At 42.1% G+C, this 22,592-nt stretch overlaps 1 long non-coding RNA gene across 1 annotated transcript; it reads right to left on the reverse strand.

The window, feature by feature from the left end:
• Nucleotides 1-950: 950 nt before the first annotated feature.
• On the reverse strand, nt 951-4,352 carry LOC114222577 (uncharacterized). Its single transcript, XR_003611972.2, has 3 exons — nt 4,283-4,352; nt 1,943-2,016; nt 951-1,140 (listed from the first exon to the last, which is right to left on the reverse strand). It is a non-coding gene; the product is annotated as an uncharacterized LOC114222577 (long non-coding RNA).
• Between the last annotated feature and the right edge of the window lie 18,240 nt (nt 4,353-22,592).

The raw sequence follows: 22,592 nt of genomic DNA on the forward strand, positions 1-22,592 counted from the left end.
CTAGCCTGGAGAGGCTTTTAAAACTTCAATCTGAGGGGCGCCTGAGTGTCTCAGTCGGTTAAACATCGGACTCTTGATTTCAGTTCAGGTGCCTGAGATCCAGCCCCGCCTCAGGCTCCCCGCTGGGGATGGAGCCTGTTTAAGATTCTTTCTCTCTCTCTCTCTCTCTCTTCCCCTCTCTCAGGATGCCTGGGTGGCTCAGTTGCTTAAGCGTCTGCCTTTGGCTCAGGTCATGATCCCAGAGTCCTGGGATCAAGTCCCACATCAGGCTCCTTGCTCAGCGGGGAGTCCGCTTCTCCCTCTGCCTGCCCCTGCCCCTGCTTGTGCTCTCTCTCCCTCTCTCTCTCTTTCTCTCTCTCTCCTTCTCTGACAAATAAATAAATAAAATCTTTAAAAAAATGAGATTCTCTCTCTCCCTCTCCCTCTGCTCTCCCCCCTCAAGTGGGAGCTTGGGTTCTCCCTCGCTCTCAAAATAAGTAAAATAAATAAAAGTTCAGTCTGAGATTCCTTATGAAAAGTTCAAGCAAAGCAGATTTAAAAGAGCCTATGTCGTCAACCACTCTTCTTGCTGCACTTATGTAAATAATCAGGCCAAGTTTTTTGAAACTAGACCTACTTTGCAAACAAATTAGTCTTATTTTGGCTATCTTTGGTAACAATGAAAGTGATTTCAGAGAGACAAAATTATGTTTCAGTAGCACACCTTTGTGGATATTCAATTCTATTACTGTCCATTGCCTTTGAGGTTTTGTTATTTACCCGTAGACAGGACTACATCCTGAATTCTTCTAGTCTCCTCACATAACTGACTACAAGTCTTTAAACTAATGTTTCCAATTTCTTCCCAACCTTTGAATTGGAATCGTTGAAAACTAAAACTGCCTTTTTTTTTTTTTTTTTATGGAGCCCTGCATACTAAAGCTAGACAATTTGATAGAAACACCAGAAAAATTGCCACGATAGAACCTGGGTGGCTCTGTTGGTTAAGTGTCCGACTCTTGATTTCGGCTCAGGTCATGATCTCAAAAGGTCGTGATCTCAAATAGCTCACGTTTAGACAATCTTGTTCATGCCTTTTGTTGAATGGGCCACCCAGAAAGTTCACCAGCACACCTGCTGACATCATCAGAGACATTCAACCTGCAAACGAGGAAAATCAGTCAGATTGCCCCTGCCTGTCCTCATTCCATCTGAAGATGCTTCTAAGCCTGATATTTAGAAATATTCTTAACTGGCAGCCTTCAGGACTCAGACACTAGGTTATCATTTGCTCCAACCATTAACCTTTATTTTTCTTTTGTTCACCTGATTGTTTGCAAAATAGAGGCCTAACTTTGGGAGCCCACCTGCAAGACTGCTTCCTGAGGGGCGCCTGGGGGCTCAGTCGTTAAGTGGTTCGGCTCAGATCATGATCCTGGGGTCCTGGGATGGAGCCCCACATCGGGCTCCCTGCTCCGTGGGAAGCCTGCTTCTCCCTCTCCCGCTCCCCCTGCTTGTGTTCCCTTTCTCACCGCCTCTCTGTCAAATAAATAAATAAAATCTTAAAAAAAAAAAAAAAAAGAGTGCTTCCCAAAATGAGAGAACTCTAACTGAACTGATCTATTCTCAAGACTGAGACTGGTTCAAAGGAGATTTGGAACAACCTGGGAACTTAACTTTTGGACTGTGAAGCTTCTTATTTGAAGTTTTAAAGGTGGGACTGCCTTTAAAGGGAGCAGAATTTGTCACCCAAAAATATGCCTCTTTGCCATAAGGATTATTTTCGGTTGATTACTTTCAAGAAACTGCAGATTAAGGAAAATCTCTTTACCTCCCCCCCAAATGCCTATATTGACATTGGAAAGGGGGAACATAGGAAAAGACCTATTGCTAGAGATACCTTTTAAGAAACCTTTTACCTGCATAACAGGGCAATATTTGCTTTTCAAACATTTCCTCTCACCTTCTTATGAATGGCCATCCTTCTTCTGTCCCCAGACTCTTATACCTTTCCTTGGCTCAGGATGGTTTATAAGCCTTTAAAAAAAAAAAAAAACAGATTTTATTTATTTATTTGAGATAGAGAGATAGTTGGGAAAGGGCAGAGAGAGAGAATTCCAGGCCAACTCTGCACTGAGCAAGGAGTCCAATGCAGGGTTCCATATCACCACCTTTTGAGATCATGACCTGAGCTGAAATCAAGAGTCAGACACAACCAACAGAGCCACCCAGGTTCTATAAATCTTAATTACCTGGCCGCCCTTTGGGTCTCATATTTTTATGGGGCTCTTAAACATAAAAAATTTGTTTTTCTGCTATTAATCTGTCTTTTATCAATTTAATTATTGGCTCAACCAAGAACCTGGAAAGGAAAAAGAAAAAAATTTTCTGCCCCCACAGAACAGTTTCTAGAATTAATTATTATTATTGGCTTATTATTATTATTAATTATTAGAATTAGATTGTCATAAGTTGAAATGCATATTGTAATACCTAGAGCAAGCACTAAGAAAATAATGAAAAAAGCATAGCAAAAGGGAAAAAAACCCAAAAGAATTAAAATGACACACAAAAAATACTTATTCAACACCAAACAAAGAAGTAAGGAAGGAGGATAAGAATAAAAATAATGAGAAAAATAGAAAGCAAATAACAAAATAGCAGATGTAACTCCAACCCTATCAGTAATTCACTAAATATAAAGATTGTATTTATTTGAGAGAGAGAGAGAGACAGATAGAGAGAGCACAAGCAGGGAGGAGAGGGAAAAACAGGCTCCCCGCTGAGCAGGGAGCCCAACATGGGGCTCCATCCCAGGACCCTGGGATCATGACCTGAGCCAAAGGCAGATGCTTAACGATTGAGCCACACAGATGCCCTTATAATTCACTAAATATAAATTTTTTCTACTATGATATTGTGATTTATAATAAGAAATATATATTTGGTCTTAGTCCATGGTTTTCAGCTCACAGGTCCCAAAATTCTTGGAATTTCCTAAGTGATGAGGGCAACAGTGGCATCTTTTATGTAGTTTTTTTTGTCCTCAATTCCTGAAAATGCTTCAGAGCCATAAAGGTGAGTTGAATGTCTTGTTATCCATAGCAAGTCCCTTTCTACCACCACTGAGCTTCTGTTGATGAGCTGACTTTTGGAAATCCCTTAAAGATGGGGGAGCTGGTTGCCAGGAGAACCAACCATGATTAGAGGGTTGGAACTTTCACTCTCACCCCTGATTTCCAGAGAGGGGAAAGAGGCTGCAGGTTGACTCAATCACCAATGGTCCATGATTTAATCCATCATGCCCATGTAATGAAGCCTCCATTAAAAATTCAAAAGGATGGGGTTTAGAGACCTTCCAGGTTGGTGAACCAGAATGCTTCCACATGTCACCATGTCAGGCCCCAAACCCCATGAGGACAGAAGCTCCTTTGTGTGGAACTTCATTCTATGTATCTCTTTATCTGGCTGTTGATTCATATCCTTTAATATTCTTTGTAATAAACTCGTAATCTAGTGAGTAAACTGGTTTCCTGAGTTCTGTCAGCCACTTTAGCAAATTAATCAAACCCAAGAAGGGGGTCAGAGGAACCTCTGACTTATATCTAGCAAGTCAGAAACACAGATTAACAACCTAAACTTGCAGTTGGGTTCTGAAGTGGGGGGCAGTCTTGTGGGACTGAGCCCTCGATCTGTGGAATCCAATGCTGCCTCCAGATAGATAGCAAGTGTCAGAACTGAGTTGAAATGTAGGACACACATCTGTTGTGTGAGAATTGCTTGGTGATGTGGGAAAAAAACCCCTGGACATTGGGAGTGAGGGCAGAATTGTGACTAAACACTCCACTCAAAAGGCACAGATTGTCAAACTGAATAAAAAAGAGCAAGACCAAACTCTATGCTGTCTCCAAGAAAAGTAGCTTAGATTCAAAGAACAAGGAGATTAAAAGTAAAAGAATGGTGGAACTCCAGTTTTAGCTATGACATGAAAAAAGCTTGAATTCATCACATCCCTCCTTTCAACAGGATAAAAGCTGAACAAACCAAAAATAAATGACTTTTCTAAGACCCATCAGGAAATTGATATCATGGGGCAAAGTAGCAGCCTGACGTCAGGAGAGACAGGTAAATATGGAGAATCACAGCCTCCATCAGCTCCCCTTAAAGGAGAAGCCACTACAGCCATGAAATGGAAGGAATGCTTAAATGATAATTTTGATGAATTGCTGGAGGCTGAGTGTGGATTTGCCTGAGAGTGATAAGCCCCTGCTGGTGCAGTTTCAGGAAAGGCCCCCACACTTACATTGACTTTACCTTCAGGAATACCACCACATCCTCAGGGTGAGGCTCTGACAAAAATTCCCTCATGTTTCAAGCAGAAGTGAGGAGAAAGTAACCATTTTTATATATGCCTAGAGTTGTTCTTCATAACAAAGGTTTGCTCTGCAAAGGACCAACTTTATCAGAGACTTATCTATCGGGGGGAAGCCAACTCCAGCTCCTTATGGACTTCCTGTTTCACCTAAAGGAAACACAAAAAAGACACAGAAAAACTGAAGGTCATAGCCCAGAGACTCAGGCACACTAAAAGACAGAGATTGAATTATATGATTATAGAAATCTTCTACCCCCAACACTGCACCAGCACATCAGCAGGGCTCCAGTATCATAACAGCAGATTACAATTGAGAAAGCTGAAACACACAAGGACCGAGGAGGGAACTGAAGCCCCTGGGAGGAGCAGGCACAGTAAACAGTAAACACAGCCCAGCACCTAGCCAGATTGATAGGAAGCCTCACACAGGAGGCCTGTTGGTCTCAGTTCCTGTTGCCTAAAAGCAAAGGCATGTTTGCTTTCAACCAAAAAATTATAAGGCATAGTAAAAGGCAAATAAAAACAGTCTGAAGAGACAAAGCAAGCCTCAGAAGCAGACACAAATATGACATAGATTTTGGATTTCTGGGATATGGAATGTAAAATAACTATGATTAATATGTTCAGGGCTCTAATGAAAAAGTAGGCAATATGCAAGAATGTGAACAGAGAAATAGAAATTCTAAGAAATGATTCAAAAGGAATGCTAGAAATCAAATATACTGTAACACAAATGAAGAATGCCCTCGATGGGCTCACGGGTACACTGGACACATCTGGCGAAAGAATCAGTGAGAACCAAGATATGTCAATGGAAACTGCCCAAACTGAAATGCAAAGAGGAAAAAAAAATGAAAACAAAAGAAGAGAATATCTAATAACTGTGGGACAATTACAAAAGGTGTAGGATATGTGTAGTGGGAATACCAGAAGGAGAAAAAAAGAGGGAAAGGAGCAGAAGAAATTGAGTAATAATGGCTGAGAATTTTCCAATATTAATGACAGACATCAAACTACAGGACTCAGAGAACACCAAACAGGATAAATACTAAAATATCTATACCAAGGCATCTCGTATTTAAACTTTGGAAAACCAAAGGGAAAGGAAGTCTTAAAGAAGTTGGGGACAGGGTAGGGGAGGGACACCTTACCTATAGAGGTACAAAGATGAAAATTGCACTGGACTTCTCACCAGACACCATGCAAGCAAGAGGGTAAAGTAAAATATTTTAACAGTTGAAAAAAAAACCCACCAACCAAAATTCTATGTCCAACGAAATTTTCCTTCAAAAGTGAAGGAGAAATAAAGACTTTTTCAGATAAAAAACTGAGGGATTATATCACCAGTAGGCCTGCCCTGAAGGAAATATTTTATTTTTTATTTTATTTTATTTTTAAGATTTAGTCATTTATTTGAGAGAGAGAGAGACAGAGACAGAGAGCCCATGAGCAGGGGGAGAAGAATAGGGAGAGGGAGAGGAGAAGCAGACTCCCTGCTGAGTGGGGAGCCCCACATGGGGCTTGATCTCATGACCCTGAGATCACGACCTGAGCCAAAACCAAGAATCAGACGCCCAGCTGACTGTGCCATCCAGGTACCCGTAGGAAATATTTTAAAAGAAGCTCTTCAGAGAGAAGGAAAATAGCATACTTTAGAGACTCAGACCTATATAATCGAATGAAGAACATAAGAGAATAAATAAGTGAAATACTAAATAAAATTAATAGATAAAAATTTAAAAAATAAACTAAAGCTTTTTACTTTTCTTATTCTTAATTGATCTAATAGATAACTATTAGTTCAAAGTAATGATAGTAATGATATACAGGGTGATTACAGCATTTGGTCAAGTGAATGATAGCAATATTATAAAGGACAAGAGGGAGGAATTGAGAATTATAAATATAGACCTAAGTAGATTTAGCTTAGTTGTAAATATATATTGTAAACTCTATACTAACCACTAAAATATTTTGAAAAGTAGTATAATTGGGGGCGCCTGTGTGGCTCAGTTGATTAAGCTCTGTCTTCAGCTCAGGTCATGATTCCAGGGTCCTGGATGGAGCCCCACATTGGACTCCTTGCTCAGGGGGGAGTCTGCTTCTCCCTCTCTCTCTGCCTCTCCCCCTGGCTCATGCTCTCTCCCTTCCTCTCTCTCTCAAACATATAAATAAAATCTTTTTTAAGAAAAGAAGTATAATTGATGTTAATATAGGAGAGAAATGGACTATTATAAAATTCTCAATAAGAACCAAGAGAAGGCGTTAAAAGAAGAGAGGTTAAAAAAAAGAAAAAAACCAAGTGCAACAAATATTAGACAGTTATAAATGTGGTAGTTATTAATCTAACTATATAAGAATTACTTAAAATGTGAATAGTAAATATAGAAATTAAAAGACAAGAGATTGTCACAACAGATAAAAACATAAGATCCAACTATATGTTGACTATAAGAAACCCATTTTAAATATGAAGACACAGATAAGTTAAAGAGGTGAGGTAAGAGATCCCATGCTAACTCTAATCAAAAAAACCTGTATTAGCTACATTAATTTCATCCAAAACATACTTGGAACAAGATAAATTATCAGTGATTTAAAGGGGCATTACATAGTGATAAAAGGGTCAATTCCCCAAGACACATTCCTTAACATGTATGCACCTAACAACAGAATGTCAAAATAAGTGAGGCAAAAACTGATAGAACTGCAAAGAGAATTGGACAAAGACACTATTGTAGCTGGAAACTTCAAACTCCTCTTTCAGTAAATGATGGATCCAGCAGGCATAAAATCAGTAAGGATATAGCTGAACTGGATAGCACAATTAATCAACTGGATCTAATTGACATTTATATAATAGTTCATCCAACATGTGTAGAATATACTTTCTTCTCAAATTCACATGGAATATTCAGCAAGATCGATGGCATTCTGAACCTTTAAACAATCCTTAACAAATTTAAAATAGAAATCATACAAAGTATGTTCTCACCACAATGAGATTAAACTAAAAATCAATATCAGAAAGATAGCTAGAAAATCCCAAAATGTTTGGAGATTGAACAACACATTTCTAAATAACACATGGGTGAAAGAAATCTCAAGAGGAATTTAAAAATATTTTGAACTAAATGAAAATGAAATACAACTTATCCAAACGCGTTGAATGCAGTAAAAGCAGTGCTTGCAGGGAAATTATAGCATTGAATGCATACATCACAAAAGAAAGAAGATCTAAAATCAGTAACCTTAGGAAACTAGGAAAGAAGAAATTAAATATGAAGTAAAATCTTAATAAATGAAGATGAGGTGGGCGGAGCAAGATGGTGGAGGAGTAGGAGACCTGGATTTCGTCTGGTCTCAGGAATTCGGCTGAATAGGGATCAAACCATTCTAAGCACCTACGAACTCAACAGGAGATCGAAGAGGAGAGTAGCAACAACTCTGTGAACAGAGAAGCGACCATTTACTGGAAGGTAGGATGTGCGGAGAAGTGAATCCGAGGCGATATTCGGGAGGATAGACGGCGGGGGAGGGGGCCTCCATCGGCCGCTTCTGGCAAATGATAGAGCCGCGGAGCACAAAATCGAAACTTTTAGAAGCCGGCTCCGCGGAGGGACGTCGCTGCAGTGGCTAAGCGGGGGGTGGAACCCTCGTGGGACAGTGTGGTCTCAGGACCCTTGGGGCACGGAAAGACTGGGGGTGCCTGAGTGCGGCAGAGCTCCCAGGTATCGGAGCGGGGAAGCCGGCTGCAGAGACGGAGCCGAGGCGCTGGCTGTCAGCTCGGGGTTGCCAAAACTGTGATCCGTGGCCCAGTCGGGCCACTGCTCCTCCAGCAGGGACCCAACATGCGGCAGATCCGGGGAGACTCCCCTTCCTTCCCCGGGAGGAGTGGCGCCGGAGCGCACCGCAGGGATCTGCTGGGTTTGGAGACTCCACACGGGGTCAGGTGCCAGAGATAGAAACGCTCGGTCACAGGCCGGGTGAGCACGGAGTGCGGCCGGAGACCAGGGACACGGGAGTGACTGCTTTTCTCTGGGGGCGCACTGAGGAGCAGGGCCCCGAGTTCTCAGCTCCTCCAGGCAGAGATTGGGAGGCCACCATTTTCACCCTGGTCCTCCAAAGCTGTACCGAGAGCTTGCAGGGAACAAATCTCCTGAGAGCAAACCCGAGCAGCTTGCTTAGCCCGGACCGACAAGGGCGGGGCAATTCCGCCTCCCGCAAAGACATTTGGGAACCACGGCAACAGGCCCCTCCCCCAGAAGATCAGCACGAACAGCCAGCAAGCCAAGACCAAGTTTACCGATCAGGGAGAACGGGAGAACTCCAGCGCTAGGGGAATACTGCACATAGAACTCATGGCTTTTTTTTTTACCATGATTCATTAGTTCATCAAAGTTAATTTTTTTAACTGTTTTTTTTTAATTTTTCTTTTTCCCTTTTTCAACCAACATCTTATCAATCCCTTGTTTAAAAAAACATTTTTTATTTATTTTTAGTCATATTTTATCCCTTCATACTAGTTACCCTTATTTTTGGCATATATATATAAGTTGTTCTCTCTTTAAAATTTTGAGATACAGTTTCTTCTAACAGATCAAAATATACCCTAAATCACTAGTGTATGGCTTTGTTCTGGTCTCCTGCCTGATCACATTCTCTCCCTTTTTTTTCTTTCTTTTTTTTTAAAAATCTCTTCTTTCTTTTTTCAAACAACTACTTAAAGGGTCTATCCAACCAGAATATCTAACAATTGTAAATATCTATGCGCCTGACATGGGAGCAGCCAATTATATAAGGCAATTAATAACAAAAGAGAAGAAACACATTGACAACAATACAATAGTAGTGGGGGACTTTAACACCCCCCTGACTGAAATGGACAGATCATCTGAGCAAAAGATCAACAAGGAAATAAAGACTTGAAATGACACACTGGACCAAATGGACTTCACAGATATTTTCAGAACATTCCATCCCAAAACAATGGAATACACATTCTTCTCTAGTGCCCATGGAACATTCTCCAGAATCGATCACATCCTAGGTCACAAATCAGGTCTCAACTGGTACCAAAAGATTGGGATCATTCCCTGCATATTTTCAGACCACAATGCTTTGAAACTAGAACTCAATCACAAGAGGAAAGTCGGAAAGAACTCAAATACATGGAAGCTAAAGAGCATCTTATTAAAAAATGAGTGGGTCAACCAGGAAATTAAAGAAGAATTAAAAAAATTCATGGAAACCAATGAAAATGAAAACATAACTGTTCAAAATCTTTGGGATACAGCAAAGGCAGTCCTGAGAGGAAAGTATATAGCAATACAAGCCTTTCTCAAGAAACAAGAAAGGTCTCAAATACACAACCTAACCCTACACCTAAAGCAGCTGGAGAAAGAACAGCAAAGAAGGCCTTAACCCAGCAGGAGAAGACAAATAATAAAGATCAGAGCAGAAATCAATGAACTAGAAACCAAAAGAACAGTAGAACAGATCAACGAAAGTAGGAGCTGGTTCTTTGAAAGATTGAACAAGATCGATAAACCCCTGGCCAGACTTATCAAAAAGAAAAGAGAAATGACCCAAATCAACAAAATCATGAATGAAAGAGGAGAGATCACAACCAACACCAAAGAAATACAAACAATTATAAGAACATATTATGAGCAACTCTATGCCAGCAAATTAGATGACCTGGAAGAAATGGGTGCATTCCTAGAGATGTATCAACTACCAAAATTGAACCAGGAAGAAATAGAAAACCTGAACAGACCTACAACCACTAAGGAAATTGAAGCAGTCATCAAAAATCTCCCAACTAACAAAAGCCCAGGGCCAGATGGCTTCCCAGGGGAATTCTATCAGACATCCAAAGAAGAATTAATACCTATTCTCCTGAAACTGTTCCAAAAAACAGAAATGGAAGGAAAACTTCCAAACTCATTTTACGAGGCCAGCATTACCTTGATCCCAAAACCAGACAAAGACCCCATCAAAAAGGAGAATTACAGACCAATATCCTTGATGAACATGGATGCAAAAATTCTCACCAAAATACTAGCCAATAGGATCCAACAGTACATTAAAAGGATTATTCACCACGACCAAGTGGGATTTATCCCTGGGCTGCAAGGCTGGTTCAACTTCCACAAATCAATCAACGTGATACAATACATTAACAACAGAAAGAACAAGAATCATATGATCCTCTCAATAGATGGAGAAAAAGCATTTGACAAAGTACAGCATCCTTTCTTGATCAAAACTCTTCAGAGTATAGGGATAGAGGGTACATACCTCAATATCATAAAAGCCATCTATGAAAAACCTACAGCGAATATCATTCTCAATGGGGAAAAGTGAGAGTTTTTCCCCTAAGGTCAGGAACGCGGCAGGGATGTCCATTACCACCACTGCTATTCAACATAGTATTAGAAGTCCTAGCTGCAGCAATCAGACAACAAAAAGAAATCAAAGGCATCTAAATTGGCAAAGAGGAAGTCAAACTCTCACTCTTTGCAGATGATATGATACAAACCCAAAAGACTCCACCCCAAAACTGCTAGAACTCATACAGGAATTCAGTAAAGTGGCAGGATATAAAATCAATGCACAGAAATCAGTGGCATTCCTATACACCAACAACAAGACAGAAGAGAGACAAATCAAGGAGTCGATCCCATTTACAATTGCACCCAAAACCATAAGATACCTAGGAATAAATTTAACCAAAGAGGCAAAGGATCTGTACTCAGAAAACTATAAAATGCTCATGAAAGAAATTGAAGAAGACACAAAGAAATGGAAAAACGTTCCATGCTCATGGTTTGGGAGAACAAACATTGTGAAGCTGTCAATGCTACCTAGAGCAATCTACACATTCAATGCAATCCCCATCAAAACACCATCCACTTTTTTCAAAGAAATGGAACAAATAATCCTAAAATTTGTATGGAACCAGAAGAGACCCCGAATAGCCAGAGGAATATTGAAAAAGAAAAGCAAAGCTGGCGGCATCACAGTTCCGGACTTCTAGCTCTATTACAAAGCTGTCATCATCAAGACAGTATGGTACTGGCACAAAAACAGACACATAGATCAATGGAACAGAATCGAGAGCCCAGAAATGGACCCTCAACTCTATGGTCAACTCATCTTCGACAAAGCAGGAACGAATGTCCAATGGCAAAAAGACAGTCTCTTCAACAAATGGTGTTGGGAAAATTGGACAGCCACATGCAGAAGAATGAAACTGGACCATTTCCTTACACCACACACAAAAATAGCTTTCAAATCGTTGAAAGAGCTAAACGTGAGACAGGAGTCCATCAAAATCCTAAAGGAGAACACAGGTATCCACGTCTTCGACCTCAGCCGCAGCAACTTCTTCCTAGAAACATCGCCAAAGGCAAGGGAAGCAAGGGCAAAAATGAACTATTGGGATTCATCAAGATAAAAAGCTTTTGCACAGCAAAAGAAACAGTCCACAAAACCAAAAGCCAACCGACAGAATGGGAGAAAATATTTGCAAATGACGTATCAGATAAAGGGCTAGTATCCAAAATCTATAAAGAACTTACCAAACTCAACACCCAAAGAACAAATAATCCAATCAAGAAATGGGCAGAAGACACGAACACATTTTTCCAAAGAAGACATCCAAATGGCCAACAGACACATGAAAAAGTGCTCAACATCGCTCGGCATCAGGGAAATCCAAATCAAAACCTCAATGAGATACCACCTCACACCAATCAGAATGGCTAAAATTAACAAACCAGGAAACGACAGATGTTGGCGGGGATGCAGAGAAAGGGGAACCCTCCTACAGTGTTGGTGGGAATGCAAGCTGGTGCTGCCACTCTGGAAAACAGTATGGAGGTTCCTCAAACAGTTGAAGATAGAGCTACCATCCGATCTAGCAATTGCACTACTGGGTGTTTACCCCAAAGATACAAATGTAGGGATCCGAAGGGGTATGTGCACCCCAATGTTTATAGCAGCAACGTCCACAATAGCCAAACTGTGGAAAGAGGCAAGATGTCCATCAACAGATGAATGGATAAAGAAGAAGTGGTATATATACACAATGGAATATTATGCAGCCATCAAAAGGAATGAGATCTTGCCATTTGCAACGACGTGGTTGGAACTGGAGGGTGTTATGCTGAGTGAAATAAGTCAATCAGAGAAAGACATGTATCATATGACCTCACTGATATGAGGAATTCTTAATCTCAGGAAACAAACGGAGGGTTGCTGGAGTGGTGGGGGGTGGGAGGGATGGGGTGGCTGGGTGATAGACATTGGGGAGGGTATGTGCTATGGTGAGTGCTGTGAATTGTGCAAGACTGTTGAATCACAGATCTGTACCTCTGAAACAAATAATGCAACATATGTTAAGAAAAAAGAAAAAGAAGAAGATAGCAGGAGGGAAGAATGAAGGGGAGTAAGTCGGACGGGTAGACGAACCATGAGAGACGATGGACTCTGAAAAACAAACTGAGGGTCTAGAGGGGAGGAGGGTAGGGGGATGGGTTAGCCTGGTGATGGATATTAAAGAGGGCACATTCTGCGTGGAGCAGAATGGGTGTTATGCACAAACAATGAATCATGGAACACTACATCAAAAACTAATGGTGTAATATATGGTGATTAACATAACAATAAAACATTAAAAAAAATAAATGAAGATGAAATGTTCACGGATTGGAAGATGTGATATCATTAAGATGTCAATTCTACCTAAATTGATTTTTAGAACGACTTATTAAAATCTTGTCAGGCTTTTTGGTAGAAATGAGGAGCTGAACCTAAATTTACAGGGAAATGCAAAAGACCTAGAGTAGCTAAGACCATTTTGTAAAAGAAGAAAAAAGTGAAAATGTTACACCACATGATTACAAAATTTACTAGAAATTTCAGTAATCAAGGCAACGTGGTATTGGCATCAAGATGGACATATAGAATATTAGACCAGGATTGAGAGTCCAGAAATAAAACCTTACATTTGTGGCCAATTGATTTTCAACTAAAGTAACAAGACAATTCAGTGCAGATGTGATCATCTTTGCAACAATAGGCTGGAATAGGAGCTATCCATACGCAATAACATGAACTAGGATCCTTCTCTCACATCATACATAAAAATTAATTCAAAATGCATCATAGTCAAAAGGGAACCCTCATGCACTGCTGGTGGGAATGCAAACTGGTGCAGCTACTCTGGAAAACAATATGTAAGTTCCTCAAAAAGTTAAAAATAGAGCTACCCTATGACCCAGAAATTGTACTATTAAGTATTTACCCAAAGGATACAGAAATACTGAATCGAAGGGGTACATGCACCCCAATGTTTACAGCAGCATTATCAACAATAACCAAATTATGGAAAGAGCCCAAGTGTCCATCAACTGACAATGTGGTATACCATTCATCAGTTGATGGACACTTGGGCTCTTTCCATACACGTGTGTGCATGTGCACGTGCGCACACACAGACACACACTGGAATATTACTTAGCTATCAAAAAGACTGAAATCTTGCCATTTGCAATGACGCAGATAGAGCTAGAGTGTACTATGCTAAGCAAAATAAGTCAGTCAAAGAAAGACAAATGCTATATGATTTCACTCATGTAGAATTTAAGAAACAAAACAGATAAACATAGGGGAAGGAAAGTAAAAATAAAATAAGATAAAAACAGAGAGGGAGGGAAACCATAAGAGACTCTTAATGATAGAGAACAAACTGAGGGTTGCTGGAGGGGAGGTGGATGGGGTATGGGGTAAATGGATGATGGGTATTAAGGAGGCACTTGTTGTGATGAGCATTGGGTATTATACGTAAATGATGAATCATTAAATTCTACTCCTGAAACCAATACTACACTATTTGTAGTATTAACTAATTTGACCTTAAATAAAATACTTGGAGAAAAAAAATGCATCACAGTCCTAAGTGTAAGGGCTAACACTATGAGACTTTTCAAAGAAAATGTAGATCTTTAAGAAACCTTGTGAAAGTCTTCATGGCTCCGAAACAGAAGCCATTAAAAAAAGGATAAATGGCACTTTACTAAAATTAAAAATCTTTGTGCTTCAAGAAACTTCAACAAAGTAGAAAGGCCAGCCACAGGCTGGGATAAAATATTTATTAAAAATATATATCTGATAAAGGGCTTATATCCAGAATATAAAAAGAACTTTTACAACTTGATAATAAGAAGACAAACAACCTGATTTAAAAAATAGATAAAAGACTTGAATAAGCAAGAAAAACATAAATAGCTAATAAACACAAGAAAAGGTGCTCAACATCATTAGTCATCAGGAAATGCAAATTAAAATCCTAATGCGATACCACTGGAGCCTCACTAGACTGCTTGTATTGATAAAGGTATGAAAAAGTGGGAACCCTCACATATTTCTGGCAGGAATAAAAATGGTACACCTACTTTGAAAACCTTTCTGGTTGTTTCTTTAAATTAAACATAAGCTGGGGTGCCTGGCTGGCTCAGTCGGTAGAGCATGTGACTCTTGATCTCAGGGTTGTACATTCAAGCCCCACGTTGGGTGTAGAGATTACTTAAAAATAAAATCTTAAAAAATAAACATAAACTTACCCAGCAATTTCACTCTAATGAATCTATCCAAGAGAAATGAAGGCTTATAAGTAGATGTTCCTGGCAGCATTGTTCATAATGGCCCCAAACTGGAAATAATCCAAATGTCTTCCAGGGGGTGAATGGTTAAACCTAATGTGGTGTACCCGTACAATGGAATACTATTCAGCAATTAAAAAGGTATGAAATACCAGTACATGTAGCAACATGGATGAACCTAAAAAAAAAAAAAATGCTTAAATAAGCCAGACTATATATATTATATGAGTCCTTTTATAGGAAATGTCCTGGAAAGGCAAATTATAGAGACAGAAAGCAGATCAGTAAATACCTGAGGCAGGCTATTGGATTCTGTATCAACTGCCTATATACTTAATAGAGTTTTTAGGATGATAACAATGTTCTTTTTTTTTTAAGATTTTATTTATTTATTTATTTGACAGAGAGAAAGAGAGAACAAGCAGGGGGAGCGGTATGCAGAGGGAGAGGGAGAAGCAGGCTCCCTGCCGAGCAGAGAGCCGGATGCAAGGCTCAATACCAGGACCCTGGGATCATCACCTGAGCTGAAGGCAGACGCTTAACCACTTGAGCCACCCAGGTGCCCCATGATGATAGCAATGTTCTAAAAGTGGATTGTGATAGTTGCAAAACTCTACAAATTTATTAAAATAATTAAATTGTATACTTGAATGAATTTTAAGGTCTATAAATTAAACCTCAATAAGTCTGTAACAAAAGGAAATCTGATGCTCAGGACTGATTCAGCACTAGAGACATGACCTCTGGAAGATCAAAGCCCAGAGTGACAAGCCCCTCATCTGTGTAGACAACATCATCCCCCTGAGACACAAACTCCCTGTCCCCTCCAGACGGCACCATGGCCCTAGCCAGAGCTGGTCCTGTTCAGTCTTGTCCTTCCCAGCTGTCCATCGCCCCTGTGAGCAAGGATGCTGCTGCCAGGATCTCTGGATTAGAGGGCCAACTTTCCAGCCACCTGATCAATACTTTTCAGCATCATGATATAGAGATACTTCTGATACCAGTCATAGTCCACGGGTATTTTAAGCCTAACCAAAATCAGTTCTTGCTTATGATCTTGGCCTTTACCAAAAAAAAAAAAAAAAAAAAGAAAGAAGAACAGAAATGTACATAATATACACCTATTCTGGATGATACTGTCTGCCCTACCAAGAACACCTACAAGCTTCTAAAACCTGCATGATATTTATCTACCAGAAATGAGTGTGTGTGTGTTCCAGAAAACCTAGGTGAAAGAAGAGGGGTGAAGATGTAGCACTTCGGTGTTTGAGCTGTGGAGTTTTATTTGAGTGACACATCTGTGAAGGAATAGAAGGTTGACATCATCACTTCCTATGCCAACTTTGTTTGCTGGTTTTGTTTTTGTTTTTGTTTTGTTTTTTAAGGAAAGTGTTTCTTCGGGGCTGCAGCTGGCTGCCTCCAAAGAGAGATCAAACCAGCACATTTCCTGCTCTGCTTCTCTCATACTCTGGACCCAGCCACCAGCTGAGTTTTTCAGGGCTCCAAAATGCCTTAACAACTCATTTTATGTTTCCTTAACTACTCATTTCTTGATTCTCATTCATTTCCCAACAGATGTTTATTGAGCTCCTATCAGGTGCAAAGGGCTGTTTTAGATGCTATGGGGGATACAGAGATGGCCAAGAATGACCTGCCCTTGGCTAGTTTACAGTCTAATTAAGGCAGGAGGTAAATAAGGTATGTGCTCAAATAACTAAACTATGAGGTAACATGTGATAACAGAGATCTGAACTGAGCTATCAGAGTTTAGAAGAAGGGGAGAAGCATTTTCGTTGGCACAAACAGGAAAGTCTTTACGGAGAGAGTTACTGAAATCGGGCATTAGGGATGGATATGACTTTGAGCCGCAGAGCTGAAGGGATGTGGACAGTGTAAGTAGAGGGAAGGATATGTGCCTGGAAGAAAAGGGTGTTAGAACTCGGAAAACACGGGGTGTATTTGAGAGAAAACGGCATCATTTTGTTAAAATGCGGAACGTGTGTTGGGGAGCAGTAGCAGATGATTCTATAAATATAAATTGGGGCCAAATCATGTGGGGGATTGAAACCCAGTGAAGGTTTTGATTCATCCCCAGACAGGCAGTGTTAACCTTCTCCTGACTCAAGGGCATTTAAGTAATAGAGGCATAGACTCAGGCTCTATCTTGATAAGATTCCTAAGTTATCTGAGGAAAATGTCCCCTATGATCACAAAAATATGGATGGTTTGTACGGATGGCCTTTAGGGTTTGGCAGTCTCTCAGAGGCCACGAGCAGAAAATGAGCTCTTCTGCGTTTTGGTGCCCTGTGTAGCCAGAACTGTGTCTGGCTCACTGAAGGAAAGATCTGGCTCCCCAGGAGGTGCCGAGGGCATGATTTGCTCAGCAGTCAGTCTGTTCTGGAACTCAGAAAAGGAGCATGGTCCCTGCGGGTGGGTGGTTTTGCCCAGTGTCTCAAATACCAGGTGGGCAGGTCACTGCTAGCACCTGGGTGGGCAAACATGCGGTGTGCACCCATGCTGTGGATTCCACTGAACACACAGAGTCTTATGTAATACTCTGCGGAAGAACAGCTCAGGCCCAGGTGGAATGTCAAAGGGTTTTCAGAAGACTGACAAACACACAAAGTCTGCATCAGCTCTCGCTCCGAGGGCTGTCCCTGAGACCACTTGGGTGGCTGGTGCCGTGCATACAGACCCCCTGCTGAAGCCAGATATCCTGGACAGGGAAGCAGAAGGGGGAGAGGGAGAGAAGGGGTTCATATATCCGAAGGAACTGAGAGGTGGGACCACTCACTTGTTAAGGTATCAGGCGGGATGGAGGGTGGGAGGCTAACACTGCTATTAAAGCAACAGAACGGGGGCGCCTGGGTGGCTCAGTCGTTTAGCATCTGCCTTCGGCTCAGGTCATGATCCCAGGGTCCTGGGATCGAGCCCCGCATCGGGCTCCCTGCTCAGCGGGAAGCCTGCTTCTCCCTCTCCCACTCCCCCTGCTTGTGTTCCCTCTCTCTCTCTGTCTCTCTTTCTGTCAAAATAAATAAAAATAAAATCTTAAAAAAAAAAAAAAGGCAGCAGAAGGGGGGCGGGGGCGCCTGCCTGGATGGTGCAGTTAAGCGTCTGACTCCTGGTTTCAGCTCGGGTCCTGATCTCCAGGTCATGAGATGGAGCCCCGTGCTGGGCTGGGAGCTGGGAGCTGAGCACTGAGCGTGGAGTCTGCTTCAGATTCTCTCCTCCCTCTGCCTCCCCCTGCTCGCCTGCACTGTCTCTCTTGAATAAAAAAATAAAATCTTTTAAAACACAAAAACAAAACAGTTTTGCAAAAGGCAGTGCCTTCTTGACAAGTCCCACAGCAGCACCTGCAATGACCCTGAAAGGGAAAATGATGAGCTGAGGTGCGGGCGGTGGAGGTGGAGAATCTGAGAAACTGAGCTGAGGTGGCGACGAGCAACGGCCCTCAGTGAATGTGCCACCAGCATTCTGAAGGCTTCTGCGGCTGCAGTTGGAAGCCGAGTTCAAATTCAGGGCATTCAGTGGGTTCGATTACTTCCACTTGCCCGGGTTCTTTCCGGGTTCAGCCACGGACACACCATCTTTACCCTGGGCGCTTTGTTCCTCGGCTGAACTAAAGGACCTCTGAAGTCCCATCTGCCTTTAAGACCATTTCTTTCAGTACATTTTACTACCTGGGCTCAGAGTACATTAAGGATCTGAAAAAAATCAAGTGGTTCAGGGGATTTTAAATGTTTTGAAGTCTAAAGACTTTATATTCAAAAAGTGGAAAAAATTGCAGAATCTTGATCAGTTAAATTGGGATATTTGCTTTCTGGCATTTTCTTTGGATCACACACATTTCTATTTTTTTATATTTTATTTATTTATTTGACACAGAGAGAGAGAGCACAAGCAGGGGTAGCGGCAAGCAGAGGGAGAAGCAGACTCCCCGCTGAGCAGGGAGCCCGACGTGGGGCTCGATCCCAGGACCCTGGGATCATGACCTGAGCCGAAGGCAGATGCTTAACGACTGAGCCACCCAGGTGCCCCATCCTCTGTGATTTTTTTTTTTAAGATTTTATTTATTCATTTGCTAGAGAGAGAGACAGAGAAAGAGGGAACACAAGCAGGGGGAGTGGGAGAGGGAGAAGCAGACTCCCCGCTGAGCAGGGAGCCCGACGTGGGGCTCGATCCCAGGACCCTGGTATCATGACCCGAGCCGAAGGCAGACGCTTAACCGGCTGAGCCCCCCAGGTGCCCCCACACAAACACATTTGTAAAGGTAGAAGAGGAAATAAGGAACTTAGAAACTAAGTCCGTAGACTCAGAAATATCTTAATACGTGCCCAAATTGCAAAAACCTGGATTTCAAATGAAAATATCTACAATCTAATTCTACTTGGAAAATTGTCTTGGAGCCCTAGCCAGTTCTACAGATCAGGTCATTGCTTTTCTTAATCCTCTCCAGCCCCACAGCTCCCACACGTGACCGGTTCATGCTTGCTCCTCCTTCTGAATCTTGCATTCCATCAATGGCATCGGTATCCACACAGCCAAGAAATATCTTTTACCCCTTGTCCCCATCCCCGCCCTCACCTCAGTCACCAAGTCTTACTGATGCAATCTTTCTCATGTACGTTGATTGAAACCTCCTCTGTTTCCCATCCTGTCACTTACTGATTTAGCTCAAGCCCTCAGAATCACTCATCTGAACTGTTGCCACGCCCCCCCCAATCACCCACGTTCATTTTATTCAAGACATGCCTTTGGCACCGGGCTCTTTTTTAGACCCTGAGGACACAGCGGTGAGTAAGAGAGAAGTCCCTAGTCTCATGGGGCTTCCATTGTAGTGGGAGAGCCAGGCAAGAAAGCCACTAAATAAGATGCATACACATCATGGTGAGTTCTAGGAAGAGAATAAGCAGAGCAATGTGAGTGAGAGAAAGAGCACCCGAGGGCAGAGGGTGCCTGGCTCTAGAAGAGAAAACATGGGAGCTAAGGAGGAGAAGAAGCCAGCCTTGTCCCGAGCATTCCGGGAAGAGTAAGTGCAAAGTGTTGGCGGGACTAAGGAACAGGGAAGCCGGAGTATAGCGAGCATGAGCTACCGATTCGGAGTTAGGCGGATGAGACCAAATAACAGAAGGCCTTTTTGTCCTCAGATTGGAGTTGGGGAATTCTTTTTCTAAGTGCAATGGGTACTGATGTATAGATTTTAAGCAGAGGGGTAACATAATCTGATTTATGTCTTAGGAAATCCCGCTGGTTGGTGTACGGTCAGTGGATTGAGGTGGGGGGCGGTGAAAGGAAGGGGGATTGCATTACTGCAGTAGTGCAAATGGTGGTGGGCCAGAGTGATGGTGGGAAAGATGGAGAGAAGTGGATGGATGTGGGATGTTCTTTGGCGTTGGTGCAGACTTGATGGATTGGCATGGGGAATAATGGAGAAAGAGGGTGTCTCATGGGGTGTGCTCGGTAGCTGACTGGATGGATGGTGGTGATATTTATCATGGTGGGAAAGGCAATGGAAACATTAGGTTCCAGACAGCCAAGTGGAGGTGGAGAAAGCTTTGGGGTAGCAGCTGCTGCAGGCCAGAGAGAGAGAAATCTGGGCTAGGGACATAAAATTGAGATTCATCACTCAGTAGATCCTGTTTAAAGCAGTGGGACAGAGGAGCTCACCGGACACGGCAGTGCAGCTAGAGAAGGAAAGAGGAGGGGAGAAAAAAGAAAGCCCCGGACTGAGCCTTGAGACCCTGTAATTGACAGAGGCCAGGAAAAGGAGGGAGAACCAGCAAAGGAGGCTCTGAACTTCACAGCCCCAATCCATCCGACACATGGAGTCCAGAGTGATCTCTCCAACACTCAGATCTGACCCCGCCTCTTCCCTGCTTAAAACACTACAAGATTCTCTATTGTCCTCTCAGGAAAATCTGCCCCCTTAACATGGCACACGAGTCCCTTCCCAATCTAAACTTAACTTTCCAAGTTCACCTTCTTGCATCTAGCGCTTTAAAATTGTGTTATAATTATCTGGATCCATATCTATGTCCGTTATTGGCTGTAACTTAAGGAGAAGGACCATCATTATTAACTCTGCATTTCCAATGCCTGGCACATAGTAAGTGCTCAATAACATTCGTTGAACAAAAGGGAGCAAGGGAGAGCGGAAGGGAGGGAGGGAGGGAGGGAGGATGATTCTTTGTGTGAGAACCTTCACAAAAAGAAGAATGCAAGACAATTAATGCCTGCCTATGCCATCTTCTTCCCTGGCATTTTTTGTGAACTAGGAAATCAGAGATGGAATGCAAAGAGCGCCATCTAGAGGTAGAACGAGACAGGAATGGGTTCATTCTGAAGCTTTTCGAGAAACATAAACCACTGACCTGGGCAAAGCCGGAACTTACACCAAAGGAACCTTTTTAAGAAGCCAATTAATAACAACGATATCTAGGAATCCGTTAACAAGGAAAAGTATTTCTCAAATTCCTCATGGGAAAATTCAGAATAAAACACCATCAAGTCTCCTGATGTCCAAACTTATAAGGTGTAAATTGCTGTTCGTCTTTAACAACAGAGCCGAAATATTTGCGACTCTGTACAATTGGACACTGAGAATTTCGTAGGAGATTCTAGCTCATTTCATACATCACATCATATCCTATTATATCAGTGATGAGAGGACACCCCCTCTCATCTGGGGAAATTAACTACTCCCACGATGACCACACGCCCGGAGAAACATTCATGAGGAAGGACCCGAGGGTCCTAGTTGTGTGCACTAAGACACCCACAGTGAGGAGTGACTGATGTCTCCGAGCTTCACCCATCTCTGAAGTTCCTCACAAACCCACTGAATGACAGCAGGATTCAGCAACTCTGCTGATCAACTGGAAGTTGTCAACCGGCAATCGCTATCTGTTATCATTTGAGTGGTTTTGTTTTAACGATTTAACAATGGGTGGAGAGGGGCACCTGGGTGGCTCAGATGGTTAGGCGTCTGCCTTCGGCTCAGGTCATGATCCCAGGGTCTTGGGATCGAGTCCCCCATCGGGCTCCCTGCTACGCGGGGAGCCTGCTGCTTCTCCCTCTGCCTCTGCCTCTGTCTCTCTCTCTCTCTCTCTGACTTTCATGAATAAATAAATAAAACATTAAAAAAATGGGTGGAGAAAGCACTGGCATGTGGATTGCAATTTAAACTCTGGGCTGTGCCCACGTGAAGGAGCCCTGAAGAGGATATTTTTATTTTTATTTTTTTTAATTTTATTTTATTATGTTATGTTAGTCACCATACAGTACATCATTAGTTTTTGATATAGAAACATGATCTATATCAGAAACATCACCAGGCTAACCCACCCCCCACCCCCCCTCCCCTCTAAAACCCTCAGTCTGTTTCTCGGAGTCCAGAGTCTCTCATGGTTCGTCTCCCCCTCGGATTTGCCCCCCTTCGTTTTTCCCTTCCTTCTCCTAATGTCCTCCATGCTGTTCCTTATGTTCCACGAATAAGTGAGACGATATGATAATTGACTTTCTCTGCTTGACTTATTTCACTTAGCATAATCTCCTCCAGTCCCATCCAT

Source organism: Eumetopias jubatus, unplaced genomic scaffold, assembly GCF_037043125.1.
Source record: "Eumetopias jubatus isolate StellerSeaLion01/CBP00866 unplaced genomic scaffold, mEumJub1_p1.0 scaffold_8, whole genome shotgun sequence".
NCBI lineage: Eukaryota > Metazoa > Chordata > Mammalia > Carnivora > Otariidae > Eumetopias > Eumetopias jubatus.